We start from the raw sequence: 23,555 nt of genomic DNA, 5'->3' as shown, positions 1-23,555 counted from the left end.
TGATAACGAGTATTTAATCCCTTGTTACAAATCCGCTCCACCTTGATGGTTTTCCCTAAATATTGCACCAGTGCCGTTCACACTTCGAGATGGTGATCATTTCGCTCTCGCCCCAGCATATACTAGCCGTGCCGGTTAGTTCGCTTGCGCAACTGCCCCGGTGAGGGGGTGGTCCCGAGGTCAACCCCAAACCAGTACGAATTTTTATTCATCTACAAAGTTTCTGTGGAAGATGTCTATGTTTAGTATGTAGCCGTGCGGCTGCGCTCGGGTGGACTGTAACTAGTAATTACAACCTTATTACGAATCTATTGCACCATGGGGAATTCCCCGAAACAGTGATTGAGACTTTGTGTATGCTGACGGCACAGAATATTTTGTCTCTGCTAGAGACATGCATGCACTGTACTATAGTTGCTGCAAGCGTACCTCAATGTTTGAATTCTGGCTTTGCAGCAAAGATTTAGTCCTTAATGGGAAGAAAAGTGCACTTCTCGTTTTTTCAACTGCGATGTATCGCTGTGAGCCTTTTTCGCAGGTTGAGTCAATAACGTGCCTGCCATATACGCCCTGATTGTGCCGGCGGCCTTACACCAGACGCATTGTGTTGGAAGGGGAACGTACTACTCTTGAGAGGCTAACGAGGTTAAGCAACAAATAATTCAGTGGAAGCCGTAATACGCTACTGTTTCCCTGTAAGGGCTATATGAGACCCTTACTAGATTACATTGTGTTGTTTTCTCTGGAAATCCGGAGCATATGCTTCAACCTTAGTTTCTTTCAAAGAAAGGCGCTCTGAGTCTTTGCCTACTGCTAAAATTAGCCGCTATCGCTCTCCTAGATTTGAAAACTCGCATACCTAGCTTAAATTCACGCTTCCAACTTCTAACAGCGTGAAATTTTTGTGGGCATTTCAACATATATATATATATATATATATATTCCGAGCGCGGAGACCCTTGTTGCTACCGCAGACTGCCATCATGTGTCATTCCTACGGAATCTTCGTTCATGTAGCGCACGGCAGGGCACGTCCAACGCAGGAGCATGTTAATGCCGCTCTTGCGGTGCATAATTCTCAGCATAATTTTTTTTATTATGCCGCTCAGGATTCACACTGTCGAAAATTATGAGTCATGCAGTGAAGTCTGCTGCGATCGTGTGACTTTTGTGGAATTAGGACTTTCATTTCTTGTTCGGGGCTACACTATACCCTGTCAAATCTCCCATCGCCGGTGACAGGGTTTTCTCCAGAGGAACACGACAGGATAACGGTACTTCTTCGCAACCTAACGACTCGTCGGCCATGCGACAAACGAGAAAATGACATTCTTCGCTCGCTCGTCGCTCACTCGCTCGCTCGCTCGCTCACTCACTGTCTCACTCGCTCACTCACTCTCACTCACTCTCACTCACTCACTCACTCACTCACTTTCACTCACTCACTCTCACCCAATCACTCACTCTCACTCACTCTCAATCACTCACTCTCACTCACTCACTAATTCACTCTCACTCACTCTCACTCACTCACTCTCACTCGCTCACTCTCACTCACTCTCACTCTCACTCACTCACTCACTCACTCACTCTCACTCTCACTCACTCTCACTCACTCACTCACTCGCTAACTCTCACTCACTCTCACTCACTCTCACTCACTCACTCTCACTCACTCACTTTCACTTACTCACTCTCACTCACTCACTCTCACTCACTCACTAACTCTCACTAACTCACTCTCACTCACTCTCACTCACTCTCACTCTCACTCACTCACTCTCACTCACTCACTCACTCTTACTCACTCACTAACTCTCACTCACTCACTCTCACTCACTCTCATTCACTCACTCACTCACTCTCACTCACTCTCACTCACTCACTCACTCACTCTCACTCACTCTCTCTCACTCACTCTCACTCAGTCTCACTCACTCTATTGGTTTATTGGGGTTTAACGTCCTAAAGCAACTCAGGCTATGAGGGAAGGGCTCCGGAAATTTCGACCACCTGGGGGTCTTTAACGTGCACTGACATCGCACAGTACAAGGGCTTCTAGAATTTCGCCTTCATCGAAATTCGACCGCCGCGGCCGGGATTGAACCCACGTCTTTCGGGTCAGCAGCCGAGAGCCGTAACCACTGAGCCACCGCGGCGGGGCACTGAAGTTGAAGTTTCAATGTTGTGGCGTGCACGGCACTCCACACATAAGCGCATTCTTACGACTTCCGGAGACCTGGCAGTTCAAGTCCTGCGCGCACCGTTCGAACGCATCAGAAAGTGTTTGTGCGCATGTCGGGGTGGACTGTGGAATAAACTGAGCTGGGTGGAGTACGTGTGTCAGAGCATGCAGTCGTGCGTTGCACGACGCTCTTAAATAGTTCCAACTATCACATGATGTTGCTTTGAGTAACATTTAATTAAACACTTCTTTTCGATACACTTCTTTAAACACTTCTTTAACAATAAACTTCTTTTTCATCGCTAGCTCGTCTTCTTCTGTTTCGTATTCTCAAGTGTCTGCATATGCTTCTCCAGGGCTCCTGAGCGGACACCCTGAACATCTGTCGACGGTAGCAAAGACTTCAACTGCTTCTTCGCAGTCACGTATGTGGAATAGTAATGATGCAGATTAGCTGAGAGTCGATGATCGCGTTGCAGCTCTAGCAGTTCCAGTCAAGCGAATGGCTCTGTTACGCCAACTAAGAACAGCGGCCCTGTGGAATATTAACCCCGGACATGGCATGTAAGGATCCATTACTATGATACAAGCGAAGTTGGGACTCCTGTCGAGGCCAGGGCTGCCTCAAGCGGCCAGACACGTGACAGTGGCTGGGGCGTGTTTAAAAGCAACGTCAGTAACGGCGGTGCCAGTGACCCCTGAGGCGGCTCAGACTGTGCAGGCAGGGGCTTATTATATTTATTTCTTTTTTTGCGTTAGCAATACTACTGTAGGTTTCGCCTCGTCGCGTAGCCCGGGTCGGTAGGGACGGATGACCTTGAACAGCGTTTCTTCAGTCGCGCTCCGCCAGATGGCAGCGCCATCGGCGCGCCGCATGGCAGCGACGCCGAGCAGTTTGCTCTTTCTACGACAGATGGCGCCACTAGGAGGTCCGCCACTTCTGGCCTTCGAAGCCGGCGTTAGCAGCATTGGCGCGCAGTGCATCGATGGCATTCGAATGATATCGGTTAAGCAATTAGCCTAATTTCTAGTCAGACCACATAAATAAATAACATCGAGTAGGAAATTGGGGAATCGAACCAGGGTCTCCGGAGTGCGAGACGAGCACGCTAACCACTCCGCCATGACAGCTCGATGGTTTGGAATGACCGATTCCTACGTGTTTTAGAAGAGCGCGTTCGCTGCAATACCTCAAAAGTGTAAATATCCTAACATACCTAATCTACTTTCTGCTCTACAACAACTAATATGATAATTTTTAATTATATATATATATATATATATATATATATATATATATATATATATATATATATATATATGGCTTTTGTTTGTTTCATAGTGTTACTAGTGCTGGCGGACACCAGACAACCGGTGAATCGTCTGAAGTACTAAGCTGAGTAATTAATTTTTAATAATTTACTTTATAACTAATAGAGTTAGGCGCCTAGTCGATATTACAGATTTGTCACCGGTCGTTAGTAATAGTCATATCAGTTTGTAGAATTTTGAAAACGCGATTACCATTGGCGCTTTCGCTAGACAAAATTTTGGCTTTTCCGACTAGTTACGTGAACTGGAGGAGTTGCTTTGCCTGCATGCTTTCGAAAGCGTATGCTTTTTTGCACGATGCAGCCAAATTTTTGCAGCCACAGCGGCGAGGGTAATCGCGTTTTCAAAATTCTAAAAACTGATATGGCTCTTACTAACGACCGGCTACAAATGTCTAATTCCAACCAGTTGCTTAACTGTGATTTTAAAAAGTTATTTATCAGAAATTAGCTAACCAGCTTGCTACTTAAACACAATTCACCGGCTTTCCGGTGTCCGCCAACACTGGTAATATTATGCCGCAAAAGCCATATTTTTGCCCCAAAAATAGCCTAAATTAGAAAATTTTTAGTGTTCGCTGAAACACCCGGTGTATTCTTATATTACTGCTTGTGCCTGCCCCTGCTGCCATGAGACAGAGCTTATTTTTCATTAAATTTCCCATAAACTTTATGTTTGGCAATTCGATTGAATTCAATATCCTAGTGGCGCAGGGGAACTTGCGAATACCCGCCACTGCTGCATGATGCAAGCGCGCTTGGCATCTTCATAGGAGTATTCTCCGACAAGAAGAGCATTACTTCAACAGCTACATTCACAAAGGTTCTGCCGTTTCGAGCAAGTGTATTACAGTTTCTTAACCGTTGAGTAGAGGCATATTTATTGTTGTAGAGCAGCAGGTAGATCAGGCATGTTAGGATATTTCACACTTTTGAGGTATTGCAGCGAACGCGCTCTTCTAAAACACGTAGGAATCGGTGATAATAAACTTTTTGTTATTACGTAACTTCCGCTACAACGCCTCAGCTTTTGTTTAACTTACTGGCCGAACTTATCCTCGATTGGAGTTGTGTCGCTGATAAACAAATGACCTAGAAGTAGTTGCTCCACATCGTGGTGAATTTTCCCTCGCCGATCATGCCAGTGTCTCCTGTCTGTATACGATGAATTCTGGTTATCCAAAATATGTAGCCAAAGTCACGACACAATATGCACTTTTGAAATAACTCAAAGCGATCGATGACGTGTAGGCATCGGCACGTTGGGTCATTTTGATCGCTCTGCGGGTGGGCAGCATTTATGCAAAAGTCTTCAAAGAAGGACTCCATATTCTGTAGACGTTTATACTCGACCAACTAGTACTCCTCGCAACGGTCGTGCACACATAAATGCATTGAATAATGCTAGCTTTATACCTCCTGCTTACATTTTGTAATACCTGCTTTCCCTGCAAAGTAGTAGAAGTTCTGATCATTTCATAAGTACGATTTCGGTAAATAGTAAATATATATCATTCAATCAGTTAAGGCCATTCTTTGATATAAATCTAAAGACGTGGCAAAAACACAGTGCACGGGAAGCTGAAGAGAGGTGGAGTGAACTCTATTACAGCGCAGCGCTTGGCGTCGAGTATGACCTTGATATGTTACCAACACGGCAACAGCAGCAGCAGGGTCAATACAATATGCCCTATTACACGGTCCATGATTTGGCAGTTCTTTTCTTCGGTATTGTTTTGATTGGAGTTGCACAGTGCGCTAATAAAATTAATCAGTTTTTCCGCCCCCGTGTTCGAGTCACGCCTCAAGTGAGACGCTGAGGGAATGATTGGTTTGGTTTATTGTGGTTTAACGTCCCAAAGTGACTCAGGCTATGAGAGACGCCGTAGTGAAGGGCTCCGGAAACTTCAACCAAATTAACGTGCGCTGACATCGCACAGTGCACGGGCCTCCAGAATTTCGCCTCCATCGAAATTCAGCCGCCGCAGCCGTGATCGAACCCGCGTCTTTCGGGTCAGCAGCCGAGCGCCGTAACCACTGAGCCACCGCGGCGGGCTGGGGGAATGAAGAGTGGACCAATTAATAACGCGGCTGAAGGGCGGCATCGTGGATGTTCCTTCAGGTGCTGTCTGCTTGTGATGCTTGCACCCCGAGTCTTTCTTTGCGGAGTCGTTTGTGGACTGCCTTCGATGACGGCCGTTCATTTGTTGCCTGCCGGCTTCAGCAGGCGCAAGAACGCTTGAACGGCACGTGTTATGAAGAATTTGTGATGTAGGGTGATTTTTGCTTTTCGGAGTTGCATGTATCTGCATAAAAAAACAATGGTTGCCGCGACGATTTCATGTAACGCCGCATTCCAAGAAAAGTGATGATTGTTTCGTGTTGGTTTGCGATACTTAAAGCAAAGGATTTTGAGCCGGGTAAGAGCAGTATGATCAGATCTCGGACGGTTACTGCGACAGTGCATGCCACCAGAGGATGTTGCTCAAGTGTGTTGGACCCAGAATTGGCATAGCCTCTTCAGTACGTGTTCACAGGAGAAAAACGTCGCCGCCGCCAAGTTAGACGTTTTCCAATACAGGCAATAAGCGAGGCAAAGGCGCCTATGTCTATAGGCTCAAAAGCGCGTTTTATAAACTGCGCTTCTGAGGCTTACTTGTTCAGCCACACCTTCGTGGACAGGTGCTACGCGGACGTCTTTATGTCGACTGGAGCCGGCCTCCGGCGTGTGACGTTAACCCTGAGATGACAGGTGAAACTTTCTGACATCGTCGGCACGCTTACGTTGTCAGGTGTCACCTGTGTCGCCTAGCGGCAGGTGGAGCTTGACTTTGTAGACGCATTACTACTGCGTGTAGACGCGCAACTGAAATATGAATAAATACCTTTACTCGGCAACTCTAGTTTAGCTGCCGAGGAGACAACGGGTTCCACAAGGAAGTTAGTCCTTGGTCCAACGTCAATCAGGCACTTATCTGTTGTGCAATTATGCAAGTGCAATCATCTCTTGCTCGAAATATGTCCTACCTTAGAGACATGCCAAGGCAGAATGGACTAACTCGTGGCATATTTGTGTTCTAAAGGGCTTAGTATTGCTGTGACACGTTCTGGCACCTGTCTGGACAGTGAATTTCTCAACGTGAACCACTTTATATGAACGACGCATTCTTTTTGTGCACCAGAGTTCATAAGAGAACTTCTATTAAAGTTTCACGGGCTCAGAGCCATCCATCAATATCTCCAAGGAAATGCTCAGCGCAGTGTTACCGCTCTGGACAAATGGAAAAGACTAAAGAAACCAGCGCAATCCAGAGACGAGTGACAAAGATAAGAGGCGAGCAGAGTCATTTTACACACGTTATGGAGTCGTAATATTGCATGAATAACATTTAATAAAACGCCTCAACATAACAATGCACAAACCAAGCAGAGCTCAGCAGTAACGTGCACTGCACATACAGAGCACCCTCAATTTGCATTATAGGGCATAAACATCACTTTAGAAGACTTCCAAGAGGGAAGGTCCGAATGTACCACCGGCTTTGTAAACGATCGGAGAGAGTCAAATATAATTCATAAAATTAAAAAAATGTCCGCGAAATACCATATCCTCTTTTCGCAATTTCATGGCATCGCTCTCTCTTTTGGATGTCTCTGCCTCTGTCCCAGCTCCTGCATGCCCTAGGCTTCACAAGCCAGCAGCTTCGGCCCGTGAATTCCACGATGGCTGTTGACTGTTGGCCGCTGTAGAGCCACAGGTGTTGTGAGGACAGTAGTCGCAAGAGTCGTTGCCGAAACTGCGGTTGTTGGCCTCACCGTCACTGACATGCCACAGAGATCCGTGCCAGCCATCAAATGAGTGGCCGTCAGGGGGGTCCGCCGTCTCCGTGAAGTACACCGCAGTACTTGTTCGCGTGCCGTCCACAGTTCTCAGAAACCAACAGCTTACCCTCCTGCAGCATAATCTTCTTCCCAAGGGACGAATCGATGGTGGGTGGGGAACCACTGCTGGTGGGAGCACTTGCCATCTTTGCAAGAGTCGGAGCCGCCGTGTTGGCTGATGGCATCGCCTTTAGCGATGTGCTGCTGAAGCTTGCCTCGGCTGTCGTCACATGGTTGGCCGCCTGCTGTAACCCTGGCCTGGAGAGGGGTTCCATCCCTGCTGGAGTTGAAGGTGGCTGCTGTAGACGACGTGTTTCTTTCTCGTGCCCGGGCGAGCTGTTCCACATAGCCGCTGCTTCGGGTTGACGTGGCAACGGCATTCCCTCGCCTTGAACTGCTAGATAGAACAGCGTAGATCTTGTCTCCAGCTAGAATACCTCCGTAATCTGTCCCCTTGAGATAGTGAGGAAACAGAAGGAGCTGTTGCTGTAGAGTAGTCGTGTAGCAGGTACGTTCCAAAGCTGTGCAGCAAAAGATGATGATATTGAAAAGGGCGAAAGAGGAGAAGGCACCGGTGGCAACAAGAAAGAAGTAGGCAGATTCGATTTTTTTTCTTTTTCTGGCTGTATAATACGCATTTACAGAATTAATCTATTATAAACATCAGGAATTCTTTGCAGAAACATTAATAGGTTGATCCTAAGCAAGGAGTTCTCCAGTGTCCCTCACTATCCACGGGATGGAGCCATCAGTACGCTTCGCTGGCGGGAAGAACATGCAGGACATTTGCCACAGTCCCGATGAGTGAAAACAATGCTTCGAGTGGCGCAGAAAGACGACGAGCAGACGAGCAAAACGACATGGCAAGGGTGACGCCATGCTGCTGCTCTTTCCTATGAGCGCAGTGAAGAGGCGATGCCATCCAGGGGTGGAAAATTGCTACTGAGGAGCGCCAGTCCCCACTCCATGCACTCCATACAAGTATTTATCACAAGATTTTGCCACATGTATCACAGTTCGTTCTGAGAGAGCTATTAGATCTAAGCTGATCGCATTTGCACTAGAATATTCCCTGCCAAGGAGAGCATTACTTGTATTTCAAATTAAAGAAAAATTCTGGCATTCGGATAAAGTACATTTACGTTTCTCAATGGTTTTCGAGTAGAGGACATTTTGGTCTTGCGGAGCGGGTGCGAGAAGGACCATCCAGGAATTAACACTTTTATAGTAACTGCAGCCAGCACCATACTTTTCTCAATCACATCGCAATCAATGGTAATGAACTTCTTATTATTACGCACTTTAAACGAAAAAGTTCTCTGGTTGTGTACCTCGGTCTGTTCTCTTCTGGTGTTCTGTCGCCGATCAGGGAGAGAACTGCAAGAAGTTGGGGCGCGTTGTGGTGGCATATTTATTTATATGGAATATGTAGCCATATTTGAAAAACAACGGGCATTTTTAAGTAGCCTGAAGCAACGACATGGAGGCATCAGTGCTTTTGATCGTGGTTGCTGTACTGTCGAGAGATAATGGAAATGGAAGTACAGTAGCGGCCAAAAAATATTAGCACAGATTATTGGCGATTAGAATTCGTATATCCCACCACGCGGCGCTGCCTAACGGGCCGTTTCCATGTTTGCAGCGTAGGGGGGGACGGCATGAAGTAAGCTTTATCACGCGTGCACCGCCCGAGCGTTGAAGTGCCGACCCTACATGACTGTGCTTGCGGGATTTATTTTGGTTCGGTTATCATGAGCTAAGATGGCTTCTTTTCTATTACTGTTTTTTTATGTCTGCGATGGTCTATCAAAAAGAACTCGCGGGAACAATAGATGATAGCGCTGCTTTTAGCCAGTAACTTTGCTGTCCGTGGCAGTCCGCTGAACCCCCCCTAATACAGTAGAATGGGAACGGCCCGGCACTCTCGTTATCAGCCTCTTCGCCACCCGCAGCGCCACGCGTTGTCATTCCGGCGATCTGGTGTTCCGTCATGTGTGCTAATCTTTTTTACCCGCGACTGTACAGCAGCACAAGGACAAAAAGGAAACAAAAATGGAAAAATAAGTAGCAGAAATATCATCGAACGTGTGTACTTCTTTTTCAACACCACCCGTCGGTATTTAGCCTTCGTCTTCTTTACTGTCATCATCTGCACCAGTACCTTTGAGAAGACCTCCTACGCACCCATCATCGGCTGTAAGGCCTCCAGCTGTTTGCTTCCCACCTACGTCGAGCAGCAGCTAGTACGATAGACCTGCTGAGAGTCGGCGTCCGCGCTGCGACTCCTGCAGCAGCAGTAGAATGCCACTACCTCGTCAATGCGCAGCAGCGGCTGCGTGGAACAGCTCGCCCGGGCTCGAGATGGAACTGCCTTGTTCCCGGCAGCGTACATGTCTGACCACAGCAGCGCTGAGACTCTCACCCGGGCCACGACTACAGCAGGAGTTCAACCACGCGACGGTGACCGAGGCAAGTTTCAGAACCGCATTAGTAACGGCGGTGCCATCAACCCCTGCGGCGGCTCCGACTCCTGCAATGACCGCAAGTACCCCCGCCTACAGTGATTCCCCAGCCACCATCGATTCCTTTCCTCTAGGGAAGACGACGCTGCCGGAGAGAAACCCGCTGCTGCTTTGTGAGGATCGTGGACGGCACCCTGACATGCCCTACGGTATACTTCTTGGATTCGACGGGCCACTGCAGAGAGCCAGTTGCCTTGCAAGTGACTGGGGTGACAGCGGCAAGCCATTGGCGGCGGTGACACCAATCCATGTTGCGGCTCCGAATCATCCACAAAAGGCAGGTGCTCCCTCCAGCGGTGGTTCCTCAGTCGTCACCCTACCTGCAGTTCTCGTCGAATTCTGAGGTGGATGTATTCGTTACAGGAGGCCAGAAAGCGAAGGGTCCGACGCTGAATCTGAGAGAGCGAACCTTTTGGGCAGCGATAAAATGAACTTGCGAAATGAGGATGTGGAGCCTTTCGGATTTTGTCCGGCCTGGGATGATTTTTATTCATTCGTGTGCTTAACATGCAATCGAATCAGAAAACAACAGACGCTTCAACATCACTGGAACAGTGCCATGGGCGTAACAACGTCTTTCATGTTTCTTTCCAGTTTTCGGTTGAAGTACTGTGTGATACCACAATTGTTTACAAGAACTGTAATTGTTTTTCACATCAGTGGCCATGTTAGCGCCGAGTACGACTTGGCTTTGTGACGGCATGGAATGGCGCTTAATTAAATGTTATTTGATGAAATGTCGTGTCATGATTTTGAAGTATTTGAGAGCCACGCGGTAAATGCATGTGGGAACTTCAGCGTGCGTTAGCACTCTTCCTCCCGCATTCCACACGCGCATTGCCAGACACATATGCAAATGTGTCTTTGATGTTTTGATGTTGCGAAAGCAGTTTTGTAATCATGCTTTTCCGGGGAGAAAGCGTGTGCGTCACTGTCACCCAGGGTAAGAGTTGTACAGCGGCATTGCATGTTTAGTTCACTGGTTCGCTTCCAGTAAGGGCCGTCGTATTCGGCGCGCTCCAAAGCGATGCGAGAAAGCTTAATTTGGAAGCTCGCCTTAACGACGGCCACGACAGCGCCGAAGCACGCAGGCTTTGCTGAGGCGCCTGCTTTATTCTGCACAAATGATGATTTGATTTGTGTGTAAGGTGCGAAGGCAAGAGAACTGTTGGTCCTTAAGGGTAACGGAGTGGATTCCAAGAGAAGGCAAGCGTAGCAGGGGGCGGCAGAAAGTCACGTGATTAAGAAGTTTGTGATGATACGGGGGCCGCAACTGGCGAAGGATAGGGTTAATTGGAGAGACGTGGGAGAGGCTTTTGCCATGCAGTGAGCGTAGTCAGGTTGATGATGATGATGATGATGATGATATCGCATTGTGAGACCAACGCGTTTTGGCAGCTTCGAGAACCTTCTCGGAAGTCAAGGTACGTCTTATCACAAGTTGTCCCACTGGTTCAGAGATCAGGGCAGATGCACGTACCATACTCACGCAACGCTTCCATTACCCTTATTCCACTTCCTATTTCTCCTGGAGTGCTTGGCTTCACTCGGTCTCGGCAGATGAGCAACGGTTCTTAGCGGAGCAAGCACTGTTTTACGCTGGGCTTTGTCGTTTCCAGCCTCTGTTGGTACTGCCCCGCCGCGGTGGCTCAGTGGTTACGGCGCTCGGCTGCTGATCCGAAAGACGCGGGTTCGATCCCGGCCGCGGCGACTAAATTTCGATAAAAGCGAAATTCTGAAGGCCCGTGTACTATGCGATGTCAGTGCACGTCAAAGAACCCCAGGTGTTCGAAAATTTCCGGAACCTTTCCCTACGGCGTCCCTCATAGCCTGAGTTGCTTTGGGACGTTAAACCCCAATAAACCAATCTGTTGTTACTGCTTGAATAAGTTTCTTCCTACTCTTCATCCTCCTTCCACACTGCGTTTTGTACTTCGTAACACAATACGATCGGGATGTACCCTGGGTATCAACGTTACTGTGGCGCCATTGCTCATGCTTTGGGAAATTTATTTGCCCCTGTAAGCAGCAGTTCTGAAAGAGCACTTGCCTTTTGCTTCTTTACCATGCTTATCGTTTCTCGCGAACCCATTCCTTTCATTGCAAAAAGAAGCGTGTGCCATCATTACTGTTTCTGAGCTGTCCTTGCAGCGCGGCCACGTGGCTATGTTCTGGAATCCAGCGCTGCGCTCACGTAAACGGGCTCATACAGACGTCACGGCCCACTCAGTTTTTAACTGCACGCTCATGTACTGGACAAGTTGTTTGCTCGCGGCTCTTAGACGCGCAACACTGTTGAATTGTTGCTCGAATAGGTGCTGGTAGTGGCGCTGCTGCGTCTGTCATCATCTTGTTATAACTGTCTCGAATCCGTAGCAATGGGAGAAGTTGCACACGACAAGGCAAAATCAGTTCTGTGATCAAGACATCATACTGCCGTTTACTGTATTTTCCGAAACCTGCCCTGCTGCTACATAACACTCTTTCAACTGAGTTTAAGTTGGAATTATACATAAAGTTTTGGGTTATAATTATAATTCTAATTATCATTTGAGTTTGAATTAAACATTTGAGTTTGAATTAAACATGAGCAGAGGGGTTTGTTGCGGGGCCTTAACTGCCTTCAACATTACCCCTTCAATCCATTTGGCCTCCTTCGCCCGGCTCAGGCTCTCGCTCACAAGGCTCAAGACGGTGCAGCGCGCACCGGGCATCCTGAGTCGATGGCGTCGAACCAGGTCGGCTGCCCCAATTTCCCTGTTGACTGAAACGTCAGTTTACGTCACCTCATCTGGACGTGCCCCGCCACGGCCAGTTTTCGCGCCCGCTGCACCTTTGCCCTCCACAATCAGACATACGAAGACTGGACGGCGCCTGGTGGCGAGGCCCAGCGGAAGCTCTGAGCCCTGCTGGACTTCGTTTCGGACAAGGAGGAAAAAAACTCAGGACGGAGCGTGGCGCCACGCGGCCAGCCTTCGCAGGCCAAGTGCCCGTGAAGCTGCTCCCTCCCCTGTTTTTCGCTTTCCCAGTCAGTCCCTAATGTTTTGGTGTTCTATGTTTAGTGCGCGCGTCTGTGCGGCCCATGGCGTGGGCGTCTACACCAAGGAGGTTGTCCTACAGTCAGTTTGCCACGCTGGTCCGCGCATGCGCGCGCGCAGCGGTTGTTCATAGATCACAGGGGGACCGGCTCTCTCCTTTTAGTGTTTATGACTAGGTTTCAACGTTACAACCATACGCTCCCTCCAGATTCTTTTTTCTTCTATCCGGCATCCTGATCCTTAACTAAACCTCCCACTTCCCCTTAGACCTTAGGCCATCCTTGTCAATAAAGATTGACGAATGAATGAATGAATGAATGAATGAATGAATGAATGAATGAATGAATGAATGAATGAATGAATGAATGAATGAATGAATGAATGCGTCCATGACACTAGAAAACCTTTCTATACTCTATAGGGGATTTCTCTGAACACCGGTTCCACTTTGAGTTGATCAATCCGATATCGCCCTACCATCTGCTGGCCGTCCTGGTTCACTTCATTGGTAGAGCGACTGCCGCGGACATACCGTGGTCCCGGGTTCAATCTTCGGACAAGGATAAATTCTTCCGCTGCGAATTTTCTGTGAAATCTGCATAGCTTTCCTCTGTAGCCGTATAGATGCGCTTAGGCGGACGCTAATCAGTGTCTACTCCCTTATTATAGAAAATGGCCATTTGCCCTGCATAAACTACAAACATACAAGACACAGTTTGGTCCTACTGACTTAATCTTTAGCGCGCTGCTAAAGAAACACGCGTCAGAGGCACTTTGAGCTTTCGCATTCGCTCTGCGCGCTGCTCCTCTTGATTATGAGGTGGCGAAAAAGAGCGTCTCTAGAGTAAAAAACGTTGCGGTTTCCCTCACGCACACGTAGCACTGCTTCGATTTTGAAGCGCTTTTCTGAAGATTTTGAGGCCTTTATGTCATATGTCAGAAAGGGCATTAAAAAGAGAGAAAAATAAAAGTGCCCTAGAGTCCGCATTAATGGAAGCTCCAAACCCGTCATGCCAGCGCGTGACGCCCAGTATTCGCTCCCGGTAACTCGGTTACGTGCGCCTGCTAAGCCCACTGCACGGCGAGGGGGAATGGGCGCCAAGGCCTCCCGATGCGCCGGCGAAAAAGTTGAATGCCTTCCCGCATACCTTCAAAGAATTAGCAGATGCCTGTCCGTGTGCGTACGTTCTTATTCGGCACGCGTCTCGGTTACCGGTCGTCGTCGTTGGCATGCGATGAGAGACCTGGCCGATTAAACAAACAAACAAAAAAGTAACGCCAGCGGTTAAGCCAAGCGGATCTTCCTGCATGGTGTAAGGTATGCTGCGTTGCTGCGGTACAGCCTTGGGATATGACAGGGAAAACTATCTTTCTGTCTTGTTCTTCTTTTCAATTATTTATCGTTGAATTTAATTGCTTGGAAGGCTGTGCGTACGTATGCGACTGAAACTCCAGTGAGGATGAGGAGTTCAGCTACAGGGGTACAACGCGCAGTCTTCTAGGCTGCCTCACTGAAAATAAGTGGCGCTGTAAAACTTACAACTGGCGTCAGCTAATTAATGGGCCGAAGTCCCAACGTTTTTTTAATGACTGAGCGATTCCCAAGCGCTGGCAATCACCATGTAACCCAGGCGCCATTCAATCGCCAACCATTCTAGCATGCTAATTGGCTGTTGAACTCGACCCATGCCGCAGTATGACTTGGGCAAAAATATACCTCTACCTCTATCTTATTCAATATACGACAGCATTCGCGGTGCCGTTCGATGTGCTTCGGCATGCTTTATTTTTTGAACAAATGCAGTCCCTGTATAACTCATATAGCATTGCCGATTCTTTATTCTCAGTCGTCCATGTACTTTTTATGATGCTGTTGCAGCTCAAAATATTTTCTCGCAAGCTGGGGCAGGTGATATTGCTACTTCCCGTTATTTCGCTGCCATTGATAAGAAAATCGGGTAACCACCCACAGTCTTCCAATAAGCTGGAAACTTCTGTAAATGAACGGTATTGTTTTAATCGGATCTGTTTGAACCGAAAAGAAAGAGGGAGAGATAGGTGCCTGGAGAGAGTCGTAGCAAAGCGGGTATCTGGGCGCGGCATGTCATCCCATTTACATTGCACCTAATTGCGCCAACGCGCAGGCCACCTTACATAATTGCCGCGCATGCGCAATGGTGCCACGACATCGCTCTGCTCTTACCGTTTTTCTGTCGCCGGGGCGGCTGAGAAAAATCCATCTTGTACGTGGAGCTGAAATATGTCCCAGTTCGGTGAAAAAAGAGAAAGGGTGTTAAAAAGATTTTATTTTACATTTTGGGCAGTGGAAATGAAAAAAAAAAGCTTGTATCAGCAAATATTCCGTTCATGGAAGGTGACTGAGTGAAAACGTCGTGGTCATTGCGGCACTAGCACAGCGCTTCTTTTCTTTTTTGTTTTGCCTAGGAGACATATTGTCGCTGGGGCACACAAGACGAAGCAACAAAACAGGAAAAAGCATTGGCTTCCAGCAGCTATTAAGAGCGAAAAACTCCTTCTTCGAGGTCATATCTTTCGGAACTAAGGAAGCAGGCTCATGCACCGGCCGTCAAGCCTGGATTGGAAACGTGTCTCGGTTCCTGTGTAGCCGCTGTGTCCGACGACTGAGCGATCAGGTCCATGAATGGTCCAGACTAGGACCCCCGAAGGCGCCAATACCTGCTGCCGAAGGACGTAGCAAAAGCGCGGACTTTGCACCGGGTGACAACGGTCATGCCTTTGGTGATCACATAGGATGCTGATACCCGCTGTAAGCGGCTGTCATTTCATTCCGCAGCGGTGTAGTTACACAACAGATATCTACAAGGCAGGCTGCACCTCTGTGTTTGCTTTCATAATTTCACGCCTTACTTTACGAACCGTTTTCCACCCCGTTGCTACGACACAGAAGTGAGGGAAAGCCATATATAGACACGGTATACGCGCGCCGAGCTGGTCGGGTTGGTGCCATTGCGACAACGACGAGTCCTGGAAGGGGTGGCCTCGTTATCATTTTTCGTGCTTTATCTTTTGGAAGCAGGTGCCTGTGCGTCCCCGTGCCTGCGCTCCCAAAGCACATCCGACCGTGGCGCGCCATCTGAAAATTGCAACAGGCACGCGCGCGCGAAAAAGCCAACAGAACCGTCACGGCTTTTAAGCCTCAGCCGCTGCTTCCTCTGCCGACCCGCTAAAGGGACAGGACTGCGTGGAGCACACGCGCACATCGTGTCCGAGGCAGGCACGGTTTTTCGTAAGCCAGGCACTTCCTGCGCGCGCATCCTTCCTAAGCCTGTTGCATCTCTTTTTTTTTTGTTGCTGTTTGCTTGAGATGTTATTGGTGTTGCTGTTCTATTTTCTTCCCAAACGCGTGTTTTTACGTGGCACGCCTCGAGGCGAAGAGGGTCGTCATGCGCTGCTTAGTACCCCTGACGTATTGCTCTAACTATAAAAGTGACGCTCACTGGCGTATTTTTAATCTCACGGCAAGCCGAGAGGCGCTTACGCTGGCGCCAGTGTTTCTTCTTGTGCGTGCACGCTGGCAGCGCTGTGGTTTCCCTAGTCTCCTTCCCTGGCCGAGGCGAATGGTTCCAAGCACTGTCTTGTTTCGTCTCCCCAGCTGCACGTCGCGCTTGACACGCACGCACCCACCACTGGTCTCTCACCTCGGTTTTCTGTTTCCCTAGGCAGCGCGTCTATGCCAGACGACTTTTTGGTACAACTGTTGCCCCAAGCTCCAACCGTAGAGAAAGAAAGTTCATGAAATTTCTTTCTCTATGCTCCAACGTTGTGCGCGTGTTCCCTCTTTCATGACGCTGACACTAGAGGCGGCCGGTTGCTGCGTAGATCCCAGATTCTGAAGGAGAGGTTAACTGAAACACCTCTAGCGCCATCGAGCTGTAGATCTCGGGGCCATGATGTCTGCGACAAATTCTTTCGGGACTGTGTGAACTCTGTTGACAACAGCAGCGCGTGACATCGATGCGGTTGCAGTTATTAGCCCCGCGGAGCGCCGCGAGCGAGAATTCAGTCGACGAATGCAGTCTTCGCCTCGCCCGCGGCCGCCAAGGGCCGCTCTGGCAGGCCGCCATCCGGAGGTCTTCGACGTGTCCAGAATATCGGCCACCGAGTCTCGCGCAGATCCCGTTGCCCAACCGCATCGTAATCGACAAGTCCGGAATGCCCCCGGCCTCGCAGCCAGCCCGACGCTGCGACCTTTACGGCGCTTATGCGCGTCTGTGCGGATCAGCCGCACGAAGACGACGTCTTGCGAGTCTTCCGTGCAAGCTTCAGCGCAGCAGAAATACACGCGTTTCAACTGCACAGTCGCTTTATCCTTACTCAAACAGGGCAAGAATTTCGCGTGAAATGCAATGCATGCCGTGCGCTATATTATACCAATGCTGCATATTCAGTGGTGCATCTTACGTATACAAAGAGGAACCCAAACGTATGTGGTACGGACAGGGGAGTACAACCGAGGACTATTTAAAAACTACGTCAGACAGGCTTGGCGCTCATTTTATATCGATCCCAAACACGCCCGAGTTCGAAGTTGAGCGAGTTTACTTGATTCTGGAGCCGATGTTTGATTTTGTGGTCCGGTCCATGTCGATCCGGGGCTCGGTCTCCCGCCAATAAACGGGTCGGGAGGAGACCGTAACGTGCGTGTCCTCTGCCTCCCGCTTGTTTCTCTATCCACGCCTTGATATGCAGGGACGCTCAGAAGATGAAGCACGCTCTGCGAGCATAGTGCTAGGTGGAGAGAAATTGTGTCATATCTATAGCGCTCGTGCGCTGACGACGTCGGTCATGTGCCTGTAAAATATAGGCAGTCATATTAAATGTCCCAAATTAGAGGCGCCAGAAAAGGCAACTTAAGCATGGCGCTACGGTGCAAAATTGCATTGGACAGAAGCTGGTATATTATCAGTGCAATGGCAACACATCGATCCCAGTACGCCCCTTAATCACCATTGATTCGAGCGTGCATTAAGCGAAACCGAATCGTCGCGCTTCATTTACTCATCATGCCGTATACAAGGCCATGCTTTGAAATGTGACAAAATCTGCAGGTGGAGGTTTCAGATTTAAGCCTCAGTGTTTCATTCATTCTAGATGAGACTGAGTTGTGGTCCCGCGCGGCTACTTGTTGGTGTACGATGTGGTCTCCTGAGCGGATCCTGACGATAACAGTGAGGTTGGCAAAGCTGACTGGAGTCTGAGATGATGACGGTCTTCTTGAGGTAGTGATCGCAGAAGAAGGCTGCCACTAGCTAAAAAAAAAAAAAAAAGATATATACTTTTTGGGCTGCCACCTTTCTCCACCAAGTAATGGAGACCGCAGGTTACACTTTTAATTATGTTACACTCCGCGCACGATGCTGGGTGTTGCAAAGCACCCACATTATGTATACAAATTATATTTCTGGCCAGAAGGGCTATAGAACGGCAACTTTCGAGGCCGCTTCGCACCGCGTGACAAAGGGCCGTTGTAAGGAGCGATATACCTCGCTTTCCCGTTCATGAAGGAGTATTCTTCTTTTTTCCCCGATCATCATATTCACTACCACCACCTGCACAGTTTTTGTAAGCCCAGAAGCTCAGACGAATCAGGCTTGTGACTCAACATGCTTACCGACTGGCGTGCTGGGCGCGAATGTTTTGCTGTTGATTCATACCAGTAATCACTGCGATGCTAAGGAAGAGAATACAATAAAAACACGCCCATACGACGAATAATCGAGAACATGTTTTCTGCCGAACATTGGTGTGCCAAAGAGGTGGTAGTCTGAACGAGAAATAAAATTTTTGCACCCTTCATAACCTTTTATTTGTCGGCGCGTACTATCTGTTCGTAGTTATATGCCACAACCTAATATAATTTCGCACAACCTGAAACAAATCAGACATAACCGACTATTTAAAGAATCTTATTTAGTCCGTCGCACAAGAACCGTATCGTTACGCAGAAGCTTAATTTATGTATGCAACAATAACTTCCCAAGCAGCGAACGCGCAAGGAGTTGTTTGAACACCAACTACTTGAAGCTTAAAACACGACATATATATCACAAGCCGCGTCAGAATTGCAACCGAGGTATTTATTTCGCTGGGAACGTTAGCAAGCTTGCTTGGTTTTCGATTTTTTTTTTAACGATGGGGGGTTGTAGAGGGTCATTAAAGCGAATCACACGTTCCCTCCAGCATTTGTCGCAGCTGAGATCGCGACGTGGTGCTTGGCATTCTGGGCACGCAGACACTCGGCAAATCTCCTTCGCGTGCTCGAAAGATTCGCCGCTCTCCGCCACCGAACGAACAAGTTCGTAGAATAACTTGACCGCGCAGTTGGCGCCGTCTCTACATCGCTACGCGCGCCATTCTTAAACCGATGACGCGGCAGCTAATCGTTCCGAGTTTGGCAACTGACACGTCTCAAGAAACCCTCTGAAGGGCGTATAAACTTTCTCGCCTGTTGTGGAAGCTGCTTGCCCAATGTCTTCGGCGTGAGAACGAATTCGGCTGCCAGAGTCTGAGTGGTCTGTCGTCTGTAGTTTTTTTTTTATTTTAAAAGCAGTGTAAAAAAGGTGCGCAAGCGCTAGCTCGAGACTCAGTGCAGCCCGAACCATGCGAGTTAAACTTGGTTCAAATTAACGCGACGTTAGTCTCGTGTATCAAGTAAGTGTACTGAGTCAATCAGTGCCGAGTAATGTACATACTGTATCGGGCACTGAGTGTTTATTGCGCATTACTAAAGGCCTCCAAGGAGGAAAACGAGACAGACGACCGTTAGATTAAAAAAAAAGAAGAAGAAAAGAAGTTACGTTCCGCAGCTGCATTTTAGGCTATTAGGGATGCTGCAGCTGCGACGCAGATGTCCATTTATTTCGGCCACCTGAATTTCTTGAACGTGGAGAGAATATTACAGCACGCGCGTTATTGCGTCTTTGAATTACGCTCCCAGTAAGATGCGGTCGTCTCGGCCGAGCATCGAACGCGCGACTGCCATGCACAGTAGCGCAGGCTTGTTGCATTTATGATTGCCTTAATAGTGAAGACCATCAGACAAACTGAATATACCTTCTTTGTACTTGCGTCTCTCATAGCCTGAATCGCTTTGGGACGTTAAACCACCATTAACCTAACCTAACCTTCTTTGTACTGAGCACCTACATTTATAATGCTTTCTGCAGTATGTGGGGTTTGACGTCCCAAAGCGGCAGATTGGCTGTGAGGGACGCCGTAGTGGAGGTCTCCGGATTAATTTAGACCACCCAAAGCTGTGCTATGTCAACATGCATTGACATAGCACAGCTCAATTTGCACTTCGCCTCCAATGAATTGCGGCAACCGCGGCCTGGATCGAACTGGCGACCTTGGGATCAGCATTGGAACGCCAAAGGCGCTGAGCCACGCGGCGGGTAAAGTGCTTTTTGTAAATATATTCAATGTAGTCGGTGGCGCACATAGCTAAACGAATTTTCTAAATCATCTTTTAATAAACTTACAAAGAGCATATTCATCGAACTGTGATAGAGGCAGTGTTTAGATTAAGTTGTCACGTCAGTTTATGCTGAGAGGAGCCCTTTTATTCGTTAACTTTTCGTACCCTTGCTCTACACTGCCATTTCCCTTTCAAACACTGAAAAGCTGCCACACAAGAACGGCTTACAGTAGCTCTAGTGGAACAACTCTCGACACAGCTGCGGTCGTACTGGAAGCACTTTGCGACGTTTGCACGGCCATAGTACGATTGAGGGCGTCACTACACGCTACGCGCATTCCAGCGTGCGCTATTTTTGCAAGCCCCGGTCTCGTACGGCCCTCAACGTAAACCAGGTTACCGCGTGTGTATTGAGAGGGGCTGTTGACTGCAGCGCTTGGCTCGGGCATGACATACTTGCCTTCAGTGGACAGATATTTTTTTAACGAACTGAACAAGGAGAAATCAGACGGCGCCGACTGCAGTGAAGGCATAAAACAAGATGTCTGAGCCGTGCGTAGGCTCAAGCCCTTTGCATTAGAATTCCCACTACAAGGTCAACAAACACCCCCTTTTAAATGTCTCGCAGACAACAAGCCGTGCAGTGCGTGTACACAGTGTGATTATGTGTGAACGACCAATTTTTCGCATGCAAAATCCCGCCAAAAAGAGAAAAATAGGTTCTCTGTACTCTAACCGTGCTCTGTAAATACGTCAGGTATGTAGACATTAATGTTCTGTTTCGAAGGCAGTAAGAGCCGTTACGACGTCCATTTTCGTCCGGCTGTAATATGCACCACATCGGAGCGAGGCATTTTTTTTATTAGTGGCCCTAACAAAAGGCGAATGTTAGAAATTTTGTCCAACGATTTCCATTCGCGCGATGATCTGTCAGGCGCTCTTGGAAATTTTATTAATATCAAGTGAGGACGCTAACTTTTAAAAGACGCCTTTCCGCACTGAAGCATGGTCACAATATGCCTGTTTACGCCGCTCGGAGACATCTTCACAAAACGAGCGATTCTTTGACAGCGTTTGGCAAGGTCAGTGCGGTATAATATCCTTGCTGCCTTTGCAGGATCACTTACCTGCCGTTATAGATTGCACTGCGTGAACGAGCACCTACTATTGTTTTAAATAAGCCAATAGCAGGCGCTCTATAGGTATCAAGTTAGAGGGATAGATGCCAATCAGAACAATGTTCTGCTATCAAAAAAAAAAAAAGTTCTTGAAGGCAAAAGTCTTCAGCTACCGCTGTTCTCTTGACAGTCACTGTGAAGCAAAACCTCATATACAACATATCTCACGAAAGTTTACTTGAAGCTAGGACCGGCCTGCTATTAAAATGTTTCGTCACTAGGCATTGGTGCAACAGTAGCTCGGTAGATTTTTTAAAACATAGCGCAAAAAATACACGCACGCATGCCTAGTTTTCAAAAGCTGGGCGTTGCTTCGTTACTCTCCGATGGTCATAAACTGCTCCCGATATCACCGCCGACTTTAAGCTTTTGCTTACGGTTGGCGTGGTAGTCATGAAGCCCAGTGTGCTTCTCTTGTTCCCGACAAAAGCAGCGGCTAGAGGAGGTCACCGCTCGTAGAGTCGACGCTCACTTTTTACAATCCTGTAGGCGACTTTCGAAGTATAGTGCTTATGGCACCACCTTTCAAATCTATCCCGGCTATCAGAATGATGCAGAAAAATATTGGTTCACAAATTCCTCACTATAGCGGCGCTTTATGGCCTTTCATGCAGTTACATTCAATTTCATGACGTGAAACTCAAAATTTCTTCGTGTGACACGTAAGGTAGTGACTGTGAAATGCTTTCTACTTAATTTCTGAAAATAAACGCAACTCAGCGCTGGCAATATAGAATTACGATTACCGTAAGTCCTTTTAAGAACTGATGTCCCGCAGGGTGAACTGGAGTATCATTTTTTTTTTATCTTGAAGTGACAGGTTCTATGGTTTCTGTGACGCTCAGCCAGCAAACAAACAATACTGTGGGACCGTGATCCGTGATGTGTCTCTCACTTTTAGAAACGCTCACACTATCCCCTGCATTTTGTACGAGCGTTTTCTAACCGAATAAGAGCTTAATCTGTGCCGCCCTTGTGATCAAAATCTCGCTTCTAGCGAAGAAGTGCGTCACACCACTGAGTGTAAAGCCGTTAGCGCTTCCAAAGAAATCCCGTGACCAGTAAGAAACAAAATGCAGGAGATTTGAGCTCTTAGTCAAACCTTCATTTCAGTTGTTGTCATTAGAAAAGGATATTCTCGACTACATTTCAGAGGACGTCGCAGTGGCCAGTTGTGGAACGACGGCGCTCCGTTACAAGACAGCAACGAGCCGCGTGCAGTTTAGCCGTCCTTGGCGAAGCAGAACAAAATGTTACGCACGTCTCCTTTTGTCGCTAACAAGCAAGTGGTGGCACGTGAGCTTGCAACGTAGCTATAAAAATACATGTAGGTGCTTAAGAAGCGTGCGTACCGCTTATGCGTCGCTTTGTTCTTCATCTGCAAATCTTGTGCTCGAAGAGCTATACAGCTATACAGAGCTATACAGAAGTGCTGAAAAGCAGTAAGAGACGAGCCACTTGCGACCACTGGCGCAGGCACTTCACCTTGCACGTTTGATCCCGTCCAGATCAAGCACGAGTACTGTGAGGTTGCATGAGCGTCAGTATACTTAAGGCTGCGATTTGGGCGAGTTGGTATTTACTCATAGTGATAACAGCGCGGGAAAATGAGACGAACGAAGAAAGACACAACACAAGCGCTGACTCGCAACTGATTTTTATTCGAAGAAAACGTTCTTTAAATGCTTTCCTAACAAGAAAAACACCAAACGTAAAGGAAGGCAACCAAAACCACTGATCATACATGGCGGTGACAAGACAAAAAATCGCCGTGGCGCATGCGCGTGAGACAGTTAGATGCCTTTTCCGGATAAATAAGAGAACTCTTTATCTTTGAGAACGATAGAGGGATCGCTGATGCACCGCCACTGTTATCGTGAATATGAAATGCCTCTATAATTTCACGCGTTCACCTATCTTTATGTTTGGCGTGGATGACGGTGTTAGAGAAAAGGAGAGC

The sequence above is a fragment of the Amblyomma mixtum genome, chromosome 3 (genome assembly GCF_055824585.1).
Source record: "Amblyomma mixtum isolate Tamu chromosome 3, ASM5582458v1, whole genome shotgun sequence".
NCBI classification, from domain to species: Eukaryota; Metazoa; Arthropoda; class Arachnida; order Ixodida; family Ixodidae; genus Amblyomma; species Amblyomma mixtum.
The sequence above is the reverse complement of the archived record's forward strand: the minus strand, read 5'-3'. Positions refer to the sequence as shown.